General features: G+C 32.0%; 2 protein-coding genes across 2 annotated transcripts in view; one reads left to right on the top strand and one right to left on the bottom strand.

The window, feature by feature from the left end:
• Positions 1-19,614, bottom strand: part of LOC143910435 (uncharacterized) — a 448,390-nt gene that overhangs the window by 77,348 nt on the left and 351,428 nt on the right. The window lies entirely within an intron of this gene.
• Sol1 (CUB domain-containing protein Sol1) overlaps positions 1-19,614 on the top strand; it is a 262,612-nt gene that overhangs the window by 58,961 nt on the left and 184,037 nt on the right. The gene's annotated exons all lie outside the window — the stretch shown is intronic.

Here is a 19,614-nt window from a genome sequence, read left to right as displayed (position 1 = left end):
TACCAGCATTGACTTATCATTGCGAAAAATTATTTCCCCAGCCCATATATGTATACATAGCAAGCAGAGAGACTCGAATCTTTTTACGATATTTATTAGACCACCTCACCGGTTAAAATCGTATTTTGTACGCTTCCGAAAATAACAAAAAAATAAATAAAATAAAAAAGAGTGGGCGGAAAAAAAAGGCGACAAATCCTTTTATCGTAGTAGCGCACAGTTGCGTACGGTATAAATAGAATGTATATGTATTTTTTTTCAACTCTCACACACACACACACACACACGTGGGATAATCTAATGACCATCAAAGGGTCGTTGAGGATAATTCGGGATTTTATTATTATGGCACGAGTGCTCATTCGTGTTTCGCGAGCGTTTACAACAAAGAAAAATCCCACCCACCTCGGGGCGATTCTTCTCGAATCGCACAATTTTAGGTGTGTGGCGCCTCCCACTCGACATCCGGTAATATGATGTGAAATGCCAAAGGGATTTTGAAATTTTCATACGTACGTAGGGGTAGGTACGCCGACACAATCGTATGCGAAAACAGATAAATTTGCGCGCAGACGGTTGCGAGAAAGCTCAAACCAATTTACTCCCCTTTAAAAGGATTTTGTTTGTTCCTCGGAAAACTCGCTTCCGGGAAATGCGGGCGAAATAGAGGAACGCTCAAATGACACACCATTATCATATTACAATTTATATTATTATTATTAAAATGAAATGTTCTCAATATAAAAGCGAACACAGGCTTGTTATTTTTAATGAACAACTTTCATAGAGAGCAAAGATGATTACCTCAAAATAACTCATTGTTTTAAATAAATAAATTCGGATGGGATCAACCCATGACTTGTATCTATGTATTGAACAATATAAGAAAGTCTCGAAACAAAATTCAATATTTAACCGTCCACACACATTCACACATACAGTCAGCATTATGAAATACTAATAGCTATGACAGCACTTTCGATACAATTTGAGCGCAAATGTATGGAAACTTGCACAAGACATAAGTTCTACTTCTGACTGTCAGATTTTGCACAATTTTTTTTTACTACTTAAAATCTCATTCAGTATTATACACAATAATTATCAAGAAGATAAAAAGAATTTAAAAGGTCAAAATAAAATAAAAAAATATTCTTTTAAAAAAAATACTACTTCCGGTTTACGAATTCAGACCAAAAGCTCTAAATTAGTACATAAATAATACAAATATAAAATTTTGACTTGATACGTTCATGCGAAAATTCGAACTCGTTTATTTATTTAAATACTTTTGAAAGGAATTGATGTTTCTTTTAAAATTCAAGTTTGAACTTAAAACTTTTGCATTTTGTATTGACAAAAATGAGACGTTGCTTTGAAACTTTTGCCATGTGTCAATGTGCTCTGATTTAATATAAAAACTATATTTTTATTACAAGGTTTTTATTAGTTTTACTTCAGCAATTGGTCTGACAAACTTCCTCTCTCTTCTGACCACTTTGAAACTATGCCATTTTGCAAAGCTCGGCCGCCGATAGAGATTTCAATTGGGTCCGATAAGTTTGTGGTGAAATAATATCGTAATAAACACGTTTAAGAATCCAAAAATTTTGGAGAAGATGACAGCTCATCCACTGCCAATAGCCAATGACAGCTAACCCATTGCCATCACGAATTTTATGAATCTTATAAAAACTACCAACATATGTATGTATGTATTTCTCGCGGTATCAAAAATTTGTTGATTTAACATAGATGTATTGATTTACAATTTATGTACGTTTATTACGTTTGAAAAAATGTAAGTACTTATATATACAAATTTATCAAACCATATGTGTAGCTTGGGGGAAAATTCCTGTCATAGTACATAATATGACATACATGCATTTAAAATAAAATAGATGAATGATAAACGAATACATCTGCGATAATACATACATACATACATATATACCCAGATATTATAAATATCATATACATATGTACATATTATACAAAAATGTACATGTTACATGAAATGATAAAACTATTGCCAGCATAAAAAATGTAATTAAACAAAACAGTCAAGAACATATTTGTTTTGAATATTGTCAGGTTATTAAAATAACCATTTGCTAAGTTACTTTGAAATCGCTTAGTCGATTTATCGGTCCGTCGTTATTCGGTTCAGATTTGCTTTTTTTAAATCATGTAAATTTGTCTGGGTTGCATAAGTTATTGAACATTAATAGTTTGCGAATAATTTCTGATGAAAATAACGTATATTTTTGGTAAATGCTATGATTAAATCGGTCCGAAATATCGCAACGGAATTTTCACACACAAGAAAAGGCGATTAAAATATTTTCATTTGTTTCTTCATATAAAAATAAATTGAATTTTGTTTTCGTTTAAATAAAAATGTGTTCATGAACAGCAAGTTGAATGAAAATTCTTTAGCATGATGAAGAAAAGAAAATGTAACTATTTGATATTTTTATTGTCTTAAAAAAATCATTCCACACGTATATATATTTTCGTTTTATATTTGTTCGAAAGATATATCATTATAAAATACTTGAACTTACGTAATAACCTCATTCTAAAATTATAACTTAAATGAAGCTTATATACCTATCTAAATGTATTCCTCGAAAGTGTTTCAATACGCAGTGAATAGTTATAATAACTCTTTAAAGTGGTCGCCACTTTGTCCAGCCAGAATTTTTCTTTGACCGTTTTGGAAAACATTCGTGAATAAATTAGATTTTCTAGTGAGTTTGCAACTCTCGTGAATATGTACATACGTCCTTACATATATACCTATATATACATATATACGTATTTGTAAAGTTTAAATTTAAAAGCAAACGAAAAATGATTACTTATTATCCAACAAATGTTTACAGTACCTCGCTTTTACTGGTGTTTTCTAATTTGATTTTTTTTAAATATTATTTATTATTTGAATATCGATTGTATTTTAATTTGATACTACATAGATGTACTCAGTTAATGTATGAATGTATATATTTATATTTTCACTCAACATGTTTTAATAAAAAATTACGTGATTATATACTGTGATTGTTTCCTCGAATGCCGAATAGTTTCCGACAGATTTTCGCATTTCTCCGCTAAAATATAAACCGACGTAATGTTGAAAGATATCCAAAGGAAACGTTTCACTCGTCCATGGCATTTTAATGGCATTCTCAGTAAGAAATATAACTAAAAAAACATGCCTTCGAATAGGTTTCACCGCCCATTTGCGCAAGTTATTTGATTATTCTCGGAAACCCTAGCAAAAGCGTACCAATCTCAACTTGGTAAATAATTAGAACGTCAAATTAATATGTTGGAATTGTTTTCCTTTTATCTAAACATGTATCTATAACGTTTCGGGTACCCGCATACGTTATATCGATGTATGTATGTACATCGATATTAATAATTCATGGGTGAGCTAAAATCTGTCACGCTTAACTGACAATTATGTCATTTACAGTTGACATTTGGATTTTGAATTGACACCGAATATATCGAAAATACTTTCGCGAAACTGAAATATATACGCGGCCGATTTATTACCATTTCAATCGAATTACATCGCACAAATAAAGCGATAGCATAAGCACTATTGACATTATACCCGGGAAATGAGAAAATAGTTTTGAGATTGTTCTCGTATAGAAATTAGTTCTTTCCGTGAAAAAGTTTCTTCGTCAAAAGAAACTTTCTCATTGTAGCAAATTTCCAAGAATAGGGCAGGATTATTTATATATTTTTATTTATTTTTTGAACGAATTTGTTGAACGAATTTTCCATGCGTACACAAGCAAGCGTAACAGACAGTAAGATCGAAGATTTTTTCAGATTAAATTTAGCGATAAAATCATAATTTATCGCAAAAGTTTCGACTTGTCGTCGACTTATGTACGACTTCTGCTCTCGAATTGAATTCTTTAAATGTAACGAACGGGATCGGATATAATGTAATCTAACATAAATATTTTTCATCGCACAAATGGACTCACTCTCCAAAACATGCCTAATTTTTATAAATAGCTCATCTCTAAATATTCGCATTATATCTTTGAAAACCCCCGAGTGTAAAAGACGAAAAATTTATGCCTGCAGAAGATTAAGGAAACTTAAAGTTTGGCAGATAAATGGATTCGTTTGAACCCCGTATCTTGCACACTTCGACTTAAAATTTATAAGCGAACGTTCGGTCCGATCTCGGAAAAGCTCTGTGGAATTTTCCGAGCTTTCGGACGGTATGTTCGATGGCTATGTATATGCGAACGAAATGTTTTCCGGAAGTGGATATTCCTGTCGGCCGTACGTGATACAGCTTATCTTTTTAAAAGTCTTGCATGCTGAGCAAATAAAATAAAACGAATGTACAAATTTATGCGGACAATTATTCGATTTATTATCTAGCGTATATTTCGGATGGAAAATAATATTGTTTTATGATATTTGCGGTTTTTTGATTGCATTTTATAGTATAGGTACATGATATGCATCACATATGTATTTGTATTGTGCGGTGGTTGTAATTTTCAATTTCTGAATTTGAATGCAGTTCAAACTTTAAATGGTTAAATATAATTTATTACTCATTCCACTCTCCCTAGAGGGGATGCAACTTTCACGTACGAAAATTTGCTAATCCATGTATGAGCTTTGGGCATTTGCATATACATAAACATATGTTTTATTATTTTATACGATGCACATTTTCCAGCAACAAATTCTACATCAATTCGTGGATATTCATAATTATAATACATTTTTATCATAGTTTTACTATGTATCTAGTGTATTAGGGGGTGCAGCTGACAATATTGATCTATAAAAATCATTTTCATTGTCCCGGTACTAAAATAAGATGCAATAAAAGTCAACACTCAATAGTATTTTCAAATAATTTTTTTTTTATATATTTTACCGTCATAAGATCTTTGCAGTCATAAATCAAAATATCTTTTCTTTAATTAAATTAGGTACATACATGTACATATTTAGGTTATTTTTCAGGGTAAAAAAATTGTTAAGTCCGTCATTATTTATTTTATTTAAAAAGAGAGGCAAACAGCATTACAACATATGTTACATCGACACCAAAAAAATTTCTACAAATTAATAACAAAAATGAAAAATAATAACAAAGACGCTAAACATTGAGTAATGGTAAATATGGGATATATGTATGTATGTACATACATACATATTTATGTATACATATGTGATTCTAAGAAAAATGATCAAACAATTGAAATTGAAAGCGAGAAAAGGAACAAAAAAAGGATCAATATCAATATCAAATATCAATATCAAAAAAAAGATCAATATCAATATCAATATCAATAAATCATACATTTTCCTCCTAGATTGTAAAGAAACAAGATGATCATCGTTAAGAAATCTGGAATTGCACTAGTAATGCATTTTTTTTATTTATGCGTTCTAAATTATATAAATACTCGATAGAACGGATGACAAACTCACTTACGACATCTTACAAATGAATTTAAAAACAAAACAACAGTAATATATGATTTAAAGGATTTGAAAGCCAAATTCCTATATGCCTTGCTTATTATTAAATCAATATAAAAACGGAACGATTATTTTCTATCAATTTAAACGTCAAGTCTCTCACACGATCAACCCTTAGTAATAATAAGTGACTGATATTGGTTATTATATAATTATTTTTATTTTTTTCTGATTAAACCTTACCTAATTTACCCCCTACCTGATTTAATCAATCTCAATTAACCTAAATTAAATAAGAAATTTACATGATATTTTTGATTGTAAAATGTTCATAATACATTGTGCATACAGACATGTAATAAATTTTGCCATTCATCTAAATTGAAAACATATGTAATTCTAAGAAATTAATACTAGAAACTCTGCAGTGCAAAACCATTTTAATAATAATATTCAACCATGCCAGCATTCCAATAATCCCTACATTGAAATGAAATTTAATTAAATTCGTATTTATAATACGATTATACCATAAAATTTAATTGGAACGCAAACTAGCAAACACCTCACGCGAAACATGCACACAGACCACGATCTGTCGAACACAATTACACAGTGTGATTGCACTTCAGTTGATGGTTTTTCCAAACGTGGAGCACGCTCCACATCCACGTCGACGAATTAATGTAAATACAAGTTGTGGCAGCTTCGAACGGGTGCCAAAACACAAATAGAGAGAGAGAGACTCGAATTGAATCGTATTGAGGAATATCTATACATATTCAGGCCAATTATCGCCGAATGCAATTCGGAGCGCGTTCCGGGGGCCCTCTTTGCTCAACTAATTGGAGCCGGTTATACTGAATGGCTGATGAGGTCTCGTCTCGGGAGCCCTCCCCTCCTCGGGGGAAACAATTGATCGAGTCTTGAGAAGTTTGCGAATTAATCGCCGAGAGCCCTGACCGATGGCTTTATAAGAGCCTTTACAGCTATTTGGATCGTCGGAATCGCAGCCTGCATTCATAAAAGCCACGAGCGCGTGGAAAGCTCCGAGGTGATTGAGATGCAGTGAAAAGTCGCTCGAGCTGATTGTTTGGGGTGTTTGTTGGAATTGTGTAATCGTTTAAAGTGTGCGTGGAGGAATAAAATAAAATATAAGTCATGTTCACTTGCTATCCATTACATTACAGTGCGGCAAGTGATGTTGTATATGGTGAAAGGAACCAGGATGGTCACAAAATTATGGTACAAAAATCATCATTCGCGAAAATAGAGTTTATTACATACATAGATTGTTGGTTCCCTTTTTACAAAGTTTAAAGTGAGTTTCATGTTAATGATACGCTTTCTGATTTTGCAAATTTACAAATCAATTACAAAAGAAACCCAACTACTGCATGTATCGAATACAACTGAATTGGATAAACAATTTCGTGGATTCAATCAAAACTTTGGCTTTTAATTAACATTATCTAATTACCATGTTGCCTGAAAGAAAATATCTATATATATATATATATATATATATATATATATATATATATATATATATATATATATATATATATATATATATATATATATATATATATATATATATATATATATATATATATATATATATATATATATATATATATATATATATATATATATATATATATATATATATATAAATATAAATATATATATATATATAAAATTAAAATTATATATATATATATTATATAAAATTGAATGTCTGTTTGTCTGTCTGCCTCGTATAGGCTCCTAAGCCACTCAACCGATTACGATGGAACTTTCATGAATTGTTGTATACATATCCGGGAAGCTTACTGTGAAAAAAAAAACGGGAAAAAACCTGTTAATAATAATATTCGTGATTTTAGATTTTACCGACGCGAAAGTTTGAAGCACCATTGTGTAGTCAAGGAAATGTGTTCGTTGGTAACCACGTTACCAGTTGGTTTATGACGACACGGCGTTGAAGAGACATTAGTTGAGCTCCAAACATCACTTGAAACGGGAACGGGAACGCATCCGGGAACGGGAACGGGAACGGGAACGGGAACGGGAACGGGAACGGGAACGGGAACGGGAACGGGAACGGGAACGGGAACGGGAACGGGAACGGGAACGGGATCAGGAACGGGAACGGGAACGGGAACGGAAATTGCATGCCTTATTCTGGCATTGCAACGAGTGCCGGGTTCAGCTAGTTTCTAACTACATATACATACCTTAAATATTTAATGAATTTATATTCACATACATATGTATGTATATGAACTGATTAAATTGCATTTTGATTAGTTTTTCGCTATTTAATTAGCTCTCGGTTCTTAAACACGCTCATTTGTAAACTGCGCTGCTGTTTCTTATTCTACTTGAGTTGTCTCAATTTATTATAATGTATACATAAATACTCAATTCCGAGTACATAAAGTGGACTTCATTTAAAATATTTGTACATACTATTTGGTAAATTTGAAATTGTTTCTAGCTTGTCTTGCGAAGTGGAAAAATTGAAGTGGGATTACATTATTTATTTTTAGATTTAGATAACGTTCAACTATGCTTTTTTCTGTATAATTGATCACAATTAGTCTTTGGTTTTTCTTATAATTACTGTGCCAATAATAATTATCACGTTTTGATATCATATTCTTATTTAGCGTGACTATTTTCTTACAATCAGTTTTTGTTCCACTTACTCCTAGCCCAATGTTATTGAAATATTTATATATTGGATGATATTATTCTATCGAAGATTGAGTTAAACCTGTACCAAAAAACTTATTAAAATAGTCTTTGGTTCGTAAGAGAAAGTGATGTTGTAAAATATATTACTTGTTTACTTGTTAATATTATTACACGGAGTAACAATACATTACGTTTTCTTTTACTTAATCAATCTTTATTAATTTTGACTCACTTATATGACAGTTATATTTGTTGGTTTCATGTCCTTTATGAGATATGAGCATTTAAAAATGTACCGTCCTTCTGTTGTTTTTTTAATTTTGCCGTCTTTCTGTTGTTCGTCTTTCGTTTTTTCTGTTGATTATGATTTCTATTATTTCTATTGGTTTTGATTATTATTGATTGTCACCGTTCCGTTATTTTTTTTTATTGACCAGTGTTATCAATGCTTTCCAGCAACATACATATATACATATAAAAGATATGTCATATGTCAATCTTAAAAAGTTGTATGCGATATTGTTTTTTTAAATGTATGTACATATGTAGTTAGTATTTGTAATGTTTGTCTTATTTTAATATTGGTGTTTAAACAGAAAAAAGCTAATAAACGTATATCTGTTCTCGTATGTATTTCAAATTCTTTCTCTTTTACAATTTATAAATACAAACAGCATCCTAGCAAACTGCCAAACTGAAATGACGAATACACATATTTCTAAAAATTAAATGAAATATAAATTCAACCAAACACAAATATAACTTAAGATAATAATTTTGTGGTTAAATAATTGCTCACTATATTTTCATAAGTAATTTATATCGAAATGCCATCAAAGGATATTTATTTTAATACCGTTTCAGTATTGACAAAATAGAAATATTGCCGAGAGCACGGCAATATTTATGGTGAATATGAGTAATTGTGTTGTGGCTGGCGTTCCGGTGCAGTTTCCCCGGTTTTCCACGCTTGCCCTCGGGCAAACCGGATATGGCTGTTTCCCGGTTCATCCTCAGACTTCCTTTCACACTGAATCCTGTTCTTCCCCTTATTCCCTGCTAGCACACGTTTACCTTTGAAGAACTTATTTATCATGCACTATCGTTGCGTTCGATTATTTTATTTGTATGAAATTATTATGATATGCATAATTAAAATGCATACAACTATGTAAAAGAAACATAAACCTAAATGTGTACATATATTATGTTTAGCTGTTTACGTGAATTATATTCTGAAACATTTTCACGTCATTTTATATGTACATATTGTACGATTTTATAAATAATGTATTGTTGTGTTCCTATATATTATATTAATATATGCTTGTGTTTATATTTTTATTAAGATTTCCTCTCTGCTTTTATGTATATGTAAAAATTTACAAAAAAAAAGATCGTCTCTTTTGATACAATGTTTATATTTTTCTTTCCTTTTTAACCAAAATGTGAACTGGTGCGCTTATATTATGTATGTATGTATGCTGTTACAATGAAAGGAGGAAAATACGCACACGTGTTGCCTTCCCTAATACATACGGTTCCTATGGATTATTTATTTTTTTCTAACTCTCTTTCTACTTGTTCGAATGTAAAGCATTACGTCTTGCTTTCTAAAAATAAGAAGATTTTCCCGGCGGTCGTGTCTTTGTTTTCAGGAAAATTCTAATCGACTAAGCATTACCGTAGCTTGCGGGCTTAACTTTTTCAGTGTCTTTTTTTTTCTTCCCTCTTCGCTGATGGATCCAACGGACTAAGGAAAAACTTGAACGAAAAGCTTCATAATCCTTCTAGAAATATTAGTAAGATTGTGGTTTCAACGCTACAGCAAGCGAAACAAAAACAAAACAAACCCACTTTTTTCGTCCCAGCATCAGTGATTCGCTGAAATTACATACTTGTATATAAATGTATGTATTTATTAACGGGAAACAATATTTTTTTTCAATCGTAAACTAACGAGGAAACATTCCGTTCAATCAACAAACGCAGTATATTCACGCTGCTACTATCCGTGAACTATTTCAGTTTAAAGTCATGTTAAAGTATTTCTTTCATTTATCAATTTTTAACTGAAAATTTCTCCAAATCATATCCTGGTCGGAACAAAACCTAACAAGATATAAAGAATTAATTTAAATTGTCTTATATTATTATTTTATAACTACAGTCAACCTTTCCATGAAGACGAAAATGATAAAAAAATTGTTTAAAAAAAACTCTTTTTTACTTAATACTAAAAATAATTTAACACTGAAACAAATTTCCGGATCTATGCAGAATGTAATATGCTGGAGAAAATTGAAACTGATCAAAGCAATCATAAACTGTAGAAATAGGTCAATTTATAAATTTGAATTTATATACATACATATGTATTCGCCGATGACTGTGAAACGAAATCGATACGTCATTCGGTATCTCGCTTTGTCCAAAATTGCCTTGCATGCCTTTGGTGATATAGACGAATCTAATTAATAGTATTTTTTTAAGGTAATACTTTAGATTTATTCGAGTACTACTTTGTAGCCTTAGTTGTTTTGTCGCAAAGTCTTCGTTTGCAAGTTTATGCAAAGGCATAAGTCTCTTCCTCGCCAAAAAAGTTTAACGGATAAAGTCGGACTCCATAGAATTCAATACCTTGACGTTGGGGATGACCTGAAAATGGCTTATAATTAGTATAATATAAAGATCGTAAGATATCGCAGTTCAGAATATACGCCTCCAGTCCAAAACACAGATAGAATTTTTAAATATTTTTACCTGTACCGGAAGCAGTACATTTACTCTAGAGAATCGAGGTTGTATTTGAATTCTTTATGTATTTAGAGCTGATAAGGTTTTGGTCATAATTCGTAAGCCGGAAGTAGTATTTTTTTTTAAAACAATATTTCATTATTTTATTTTGACCTTTTAAATTATTTTTTATTCTTGATATTTAATGTGTATAATACTGATAGTGATTTTAAGTAATAAAAAAAATTTGAACAAAATCCGACAACCGGAAGTAGGATTTTTGTCTTGTGCAAGTTTCCATACATTTGCGCTCAATTTGTATCGAAAATGCTGTCAAAGCTATTAGTATTATGTACATAATGGTGCCGGTATGTGTGAGTGTGTCTGTGCAGTTCAATATCAAATTTTGTTTTGTGACCTTTTTATAGTCCTCAAGTACATAGATAAAGTCATGGGTTGGTCACATCCAATTTTTTTTCGTTTTCGGCCGTGATTTGAACCCACGACGTTTCAACTGCTTTCTATTGATAACTGGCTTAATACGATAAAATAAACAATTTTTTGTTATAAATCCATAAGAATAGTCGAAATATGATTTTTTTAAGTGGAATTTTATTTAATTATCATATAAAGAGAATTTAGTATATTATCCCTATTAATTCAATTCAGATTCGTGTAAATACTAGTACGAGCTTTCAGCTCGCAAGTTTACCAATTTAAAATTCAGCACACTTCCAATTAATGTTTTTAAACGAAAACAAAAAATAGTGTGGCCAGAACTCTATATTTGTATGCCTTATGTACTAACTAAGAGTTGATAAGGTCTTGGTCAGAATTCGTAAACCGGAAGTAGTAATTTTGCTTTAAACAATATTTCATTATTTTCTTTTGAGCTTTTAAATTACTTTGAATTTCTTGACATTTGATGTTTATAATATTTATAGTGATTTGAAGTAATAAAATATATTTTAACAAAATCTGATAACCGGTACTAGAACTTGTGTAAGTTTATTTTGTAAACATTTGTAAGTTTCCCCACATATGCGCACAATTTTTATCGAAAATGCTCTCATAACCGGTATATGTGACCGAGTATATATTTTTAATTATCAAATTTTGTCTTGTAACCTTCTAATATTCCTTAAATACAATTTTTTTTTTGTAATTGCTTTTGTTTATAATAAGTAAAAAATAAGTAAATAACGTAAAACAAAGAAAAAAAATCAGTATAATTATAATACACATTAAATATCAAGAGGATAAAAATAATATAAAAGGTCAAAATAAAATAATGAAATATTGTTTTAAAAAAAAATACTACTTCCGGTTTACAAATTCTGACCAAAACGTTATCAAATCTAAGTTAGTACATAAAAAATACAAATATAAATTTTCAGCTCAATACGTTTAGGGGTGTGGACAGGATCCAGGCGACAACATTTTTATCCTTTGTAATAGGAGAAAATCCCACTTCCGGTTCATTAAATTTGGTGATTTAATTTTTTAATTTTACTTAAAATCACTATCTTTATTATACACAATAAATATCAAGACGCTTAAAATAATTTAAAAGGTCAAAATAAATTAATGAAAAAATAATGAAATATTGTTTTTAAAAAAAATACTACTTCCGGTTTACGAATTCTGACCAAAACGTTACCAAATCTAAGTTAGTACATAAAAAACACAAATATAAATTTTCAGCTTAATACGTTCAGGGGTGTGGACAGGATCCAGGCGACAACATTTTTGACCTTTCTAAGACGAGAAAATCTCTCTTCCGGTTCATTAAATTTGGTGATTTAATTTTTTAATTTTACTTAAAACCACTATTTTTATTATACACAATAAATATCAAGACGCTTAAAATAATTTAAAAGGTCAAAATAAAATAATGAAATATTGTTTTAAAAAAAAATACTACTTCCGGTTTGCGAATTCTGACCAAAATGTTACCAAATCTAAGTTAATACATAAAGAATACAATTATAAATTTTCAGCTTAATACGTTTAGGGGTTTGGTCAGGATCCAGGCGACAACATTTTTGACCTTTCTAAGACGAGAAAATCTCTCTTCCGGTTCATTAAATTTGGTGATTTTATTTTTTATTTTTACTTAAAATCACTATCTTTATTATACACAATAAATATCAAGACGCTTAAAATAATTTAAAAGGTCAAAATAAATTAATGAAAAAATAATGAAATATTGTTTTTAAAAAAAATACTACTTCCGGTTTACGAATTCTGACCAAAACGTTACCAAATCTAAGTTAGTACATAAACAACACAAATATAAATTTTCAGCTTAATACGTTCAGGGGTGTGGACAGGATCCAGGCGACAACATTTTTGACCTTTCTAATAGGAGAAAATCCCACTTCCGGTTCATTAAATTTGATGATTTTATTTTTTATTTTTACTTAAAATCACTATCTTTATTATACACAATAAATATCAAGACGCTTAAAATAATTTAAAAGGTCAAAATAAAATAATGAAAAAATAATGAAATATTGTTTTTAAAAAAAATACTACTTCCGGTATACGAATTCTGACCAAAACGTTACCAAATCTAAGTTAGTACATAAATAATATAAATATAAATTTTCAGCTTAATACGTTCAGGGGTGTGGTCAGGATCCAGGCGACAACATTTTGACCTTCCTTCCGGATGCTTCCGGAAGGGAAAAAATCCCACTTCCGGTTTATTAAAATTAGTGATTTTTTTTTATTTTAATCACATTGATACAAGAATTATACTTGCATTTTTTCGTGAAGACCACACATGTTTAAGGGGTCGAAAAAAATAGTGGAAGAAAAATCGAACAAGAGTAAACTGCCACTTCCGGTCGACGGACGCTTACCAAATTTTATACATAACTTGGTATTGAGCCTTAACTGATCGATATGAAATTTCAGTTCGAATAATCAAAAGGCTTTTGAGAAAAACATAAAAAACCTCGATTCTCTAGAGTAAAAGTACTACTTCCGGTTCAGATAAAAATATTTAAAAAATATAAAATTATAAAAATTATTATTTCTAGTACATGCAAAAAAAATTCAGTCCGATTCAGTTAGTAGTTTGGGAGAAAATCGAATTCAAAAACTTAAAAAAAAGAGGACACCTATAAGGGGAGGTACCATTTCCGGTCAACTTAAAAATTTGAAAAAAATTTACGTAGTGTCTATAAGAATTTCATTAACCGATACTAAGTTTTGGTTCGATAGGACTAACGGTGTTGAAAAAATCCCCAAAGTACACAGACACACACACAGACACACACACAGACACACACACAGACACACACACAGACACACACACAGACACACATACAGACACACACACATTTTTTCTAGATCATTAAAACGTGATCAGTAATCGATTCTGAGTTCGAATCAGTCAAAATCTCGAGTTCGAATTTTCGCATGATCACAAAACTTCATCTATTGTTACTACGTACATAGATAAAGTAATAAACACTAGTACGAGCTTTTTGCTCGCAATTTTACCGATTGAAAGTTCAGTACACTTCCAATTAACCCTTTTAAACGAAAACAAAAAATAGTGTGGTCAGAACACTATCTCAATAAACATGTTTCAATAGAAAATACTCAATATAAAATAGTATAAACAGTGGGAAAAAATCCCAAGTGAAAATTTTTGACTTTTGATTTGCACTGGACGACTACTTAGAGAGATTTTAAGCTGAAAAGTACTACAAATGAAAGATAAAATACCCAACTATAGATTCCAATATTCATTTTGAACAGGAAATTGACATATTTTGACCGAACAGTATGAAGATATAGAAAAATCGCGCGATTCAAAAAACACATATCTCCGAATCTCGAGCCGCCAATCAACATTTTTACTACCAGATTCGTGTTTACTGGGCATAAATCATATCTCGTCTCTGAACCATTTTTCGTGTCGAACAGTGTGATAGTTGGATCAATTATTTTTACGGAACTATATATCAGGATTAATCACATAGATAGTGATGACAAATGAGGCAACATTAACGCCGTGAGGGTGAGCCACAATCATGCCGGATTGCATTGCATTGTAAACGCACCCCGCCGGAGGTGCATTTCCGGAAGTGCCACGATGACGTTGTTGATGTACGGCCGGTGGGGTGACTTCCGGCTCTACGTCCCAGACCGGAACCGGAAGAAAGGAAGCACGTGGGGCAGGTCGAGGCAACGGAAGACCGCCACTGAAAAATTAAACTCGCCGCTATTTGAATTTTAAACCCGGTGGCCGTTAAAAGGACGCCCGCTTGCTAACGAATTGCCGTCGTTAACGGACGCCCTTAACGCAACAATTATTATTGCCCATCCCCCCGACCACCCACGAGCCTTCTCCTCTCAGATCCTCCACATTCCCCCTCCCCTCCGGCTCTACGTCCCCCTCGTTCCCTTCCCGGGGTTCTCGCTCGCGTTCCATTAAGGCGTCCTAATTCGTCAGGCGTCCGTAATTAAATCCATTTCGGCGATAATTAATAAAATTTCAAGGCAGCTTGATGACTTTTTCGGGTCAGGTACGTTTTTAATTGCCTGAAAATTGGCCAAGTATTTACCGTAGCCTTATATAGAGAGGCGAAGATGAAAATTTCGCACGCGAAACTATGTATGATATGTTATATAACCCTGACCCCTAATGTGAGAGGTCAGGAAAGCTGGGTTTTGGATAATTAAAAAAGTTATAAAATAAAATATAGAGTGAAAAAATAAAAATCTATAAGCGTTTATACAATTAAAATCTGACATAGCGAGAGAGTGGCGAAAAGGGAAAAAACGATGGGAACTGTGTGTACAAATGCGCCAATGTGGATAATAAACGTCACCGAGTAAGATGATGGAGTATTTTCAAACGTGTCTATTACGATTATTTTTCACCATCGCACTTCGGCGGATTTCATTTCCACATATATTGATGATCAAACCGAGCAAAATGGCAAAGTTTGAAAACAATCGGATAAGAACCCAAATTTCGTCAGACGAAATAATCGAAAGTGAAGTAATAAGAGTCAAGTAATGAAGTAGGTTCGAAGTTGCAATAATTTTAAGTGTTGTGCCCGTTGATATTTCAACGGGTGGTTTGGAATAGTAATTGCTAGAGGAATTAAAATAGTATACAACACCAAATCTGTAAATGTTTAGTCATGTCTATCACTTATATTATTATTAAATTATGATAAGCCCGATGAAATGTCATCGAATGGGTTATATCATATTAAGTTAGTCGATAAAAACAAATAAAAATAAATATTTCGGTCATGTGTTCGATTGTCAAGGCGTGACGTAAGCAATTTATATTATAAGTCTGTTACCGAGAGTTGCGTTGGTGAAATGATTCTAAAATAGTCCTAGTCATCAAGTAGTCAATAGAATATAGTGGTTCATAAAACAAATGGGAAATTAGCTGGTGCGAACAAATGTGCTTGTGTAGTGTCTGTGAATATGTACGTATGCTGTCACACTGCATTCAATAATAAAAAAGATGCTCTGTCTCTTTCGCGCGCATGTGCGTGAGTATGAGAACGCGCCAACGCTCAGTAACAGACCTGTATTATAGTGATAGACCTGATAAAAGTTTCAATGTGTATTATAAGTAAAAACTACCCACCTACCTACATATAAATAATATAAAACACCAATAGAAAAATTAATTAATTTATTAAATTATTTTTTAAGAGATGGCGCTAAGTTCTCGTGAGACTATTTTCCTAAAGGAAATTTTTCTTGATTCGTTATTATATTCGTACATTTTGTTGGTAGCGTTTTAACTGTGACGTATGTACACTTATATGTCGAATCGAAACGACTAGTATACTACTGTGAGCGTTATTGCAAAGACACAGACATACACACATAATAGTTATTGCAGACACGCACACACAGAATTTATATGATTATTTTCAGTAGCGGTGCGAGTCTTGATTCAATTCGGAAAAATCTATTATTTAGATTTGATAAATATAACGATTAAGCTTTTCTTATTTCGAATAAGGCTGTAGCAAAATCATAGCACTGCCAACCAGGAAATATGACTTATCTATTGAAATATTTTATACGTATCTATAGAGTTAGAGGGGTTCTAACTTTTTTGGTATAAAATGAATAGATACAGAAAACTGGTCCATGCAATGTTTGAATAAAGGTCAGATATGATTTCCTGAAATAAATAATAGTTTTTCGCATACTACTAAAGAACACCTTGCAGGCTTTTGGAGGGATACTAACCTTCAGCTGGGATTCTCTGGCCTAATCAATTTGATTCAACAATTTATTATACTTAGTTTGGCTACAAATTAAAATTTCTATTCATACAAAAATGTAAACAATTGAATACAAAAATAATAATATTATTTAGTAATTGTGATATGAACACGACTGAATATACGTTTCTTTCATATAATGTTTAAATATTGATTGGGACGAATCTATCGATTGAAATTCAAAGGCCTATTAAAGGCAAAGTACATACTTTGCTGTGCATTGAATTTCAATTCCCATAGCTTTCAATATCAATAGCTTTCATATTGCAAGCATGCTCCAAATAAATCAATCGTATTAACGTTTTCATGACAAGTGACCGTATCCGATACTGATGTACTACATATATACATATACATATGTATAGGATGGAGTGCATTTGGACGAATGAATGTCATTTAAATAGTTTTTGATTTAAAATGACATTAATTCGTCCAAATGCACTCCATTCAAAGAGACGTATGAAATTAGGATGGAGTGCATTTGGACGGATGAATGTTATTTTTAAATCAAAAATGCCCCTCTGTCTGAAGAAAAAGATCTTCAATCAATGCGTTTTGCCAGTGATGACGTATGGATGTGAAACTTGAACACTGAACGCCAAGACGCTATTCAAATTTCAATGCACTCAAAGAAGTATGGAACGCTGTATGCTCGCCATAACGATGAAAGACAGGAAACGGAAAACCTGGATGAGAAGTATGAAAAGGGTAGTGGACATAGTAGATAGAGTAAAGAGATTGAAATGGCAATGGGCGGGCCACGTGATAAAAGAATGGATAAAGCGTGGGCAAAAGAAGTGCTTGAATGGTACCCGAGAGAATGCAAAAGGGTAAAAGGAAAACCGCAGGGAAGATGGGTGAACGAAATTAGGAAAATGTGTGGGGTGAGATGGATGAGAGTTGCACAAAACATAGACGAGTGGAAGCGTGTTGGAGAGGCCTTCGTCCAGCAGTGGACGATGAATGACTGTAGATGATGATGATGATGATGATACCTTATCCAAATCATTACTATTCATTCTAACTTTCAATAATATCACCAAATTCATACTAATTCTTAGCATTATTGTTTTCATTGATTACTTTGTATCCTCCAATACAAATTGGAAAATATGGCATGGGGAAAACTTTTGAATTATCGCCCCCAAAGCTCCAATACAATATAAAATGTACAAAAAAATCGTTTTTGTGAGCAAACCCCGAACCGATATTAGATGAATGGAAAGAGAAGTTAACATTTATATAATGATTTTTTGATGTAAAGAATAGAATAGAAGAGTGGTACCATTATTCGATTCTGATTGGAAAATTTCGATAAAAGTTTGTGAACTCACATTTGAATCGTATTATATTATTTTAAATGGAATTTTCAGATTGAAATGTCACAGAATAATTTCCCTGACAGCCGATCGGAATAATTCGTGTATTTCGAAGTTTCCAATACACTGTCAAACTGTGGGGTTAATTTAACCGGCGAACCGATCGAGCTTATTTATTATGTACCTCATACATACATACGTATATATATACCCATGTATATTGAAAGCATGCAGAAGACGAACTTAGCATTGTTGCCATCCTGCTTGTTGTACTCGTAATGACTGAAAGCTTTCGATGCTTTTGTCCGTCGGCTGTCTTTTGTTGGCGTCGAGCTCAAAGCGAAATAAATCAGTTTTCGGTATTATACAATTACAAAAGTATTGTCTCGCGCTTTGTTCGCCAATTTATGCAAACTTGCGAACTCTCTCTCTTTCCCTCTTTTGGACCGGGGTGGCGAAATAAAGAGTTCAGGTGTGAATTTGAATCGCGATAATGACGATGATTAATATTCTGCACGAGTTGTCATTGCGATATGGGTAAATTTAGTGCACCCAAGTGAGAGATGTACCGCGGTTTTGCGGTGCAATCAAGACACGTACGTGGCGTTAATCAACCGGGATTAATGCACTGATGAATGCAACGATAAACCGCAAATCTGCTTGAGGAGGATCAATTGATTAAGTCTTTATTGATCGGTATGAATGATTGAAATATAAATAGTATTATATTGCATGTTTAGTTTGAATGTAAATGAACTTTTAAATACATAAGTAGTTTAAATATGTCTTTCTTATTCGAATGCTGGTTCAGAATTCGTCATATAGTTTTAAATCAAATTTGTTAAGTGTGAAAAGCAGTGGTTTCCAAACGTATTATGCCCATGAATCCCTTCTTAAAGCGAAAGCCTAATCGTGAAACAACTTCGTAATAGAAAAGTTATAAATGTAATTTTGACGTTTGCCTTTACTTTCCAGGAATTCTAACACTGAATCAAAAAGTGCATACAATCGATCCAAACATGCACTTTTAGATAACTTTATATTAGATTATAGTCTTCATAAGCTTAGTCCACGTGCCCCCA

The sequence above is a fragment of the Arctopsyche grandis genome, chromosome 4, assembly GCF_051622035.1.
Source record: "Arctopsyche grandis isolate Sample6627 chromosome 4, ASM5162203v2, whole genome shotgun sequence".
In the NCBI taxonomy this organism is placed as follows: domain Eukaryota; kingdom Metazoa; phylum Arthropoda; class Insecta; order Trichoptera; family Hydropsychidae; genus Arctopsyche; species Arctopsyche grandis.
This window is presented reverse-complemented; position numbering and strand designations above follow the sequence as displayed.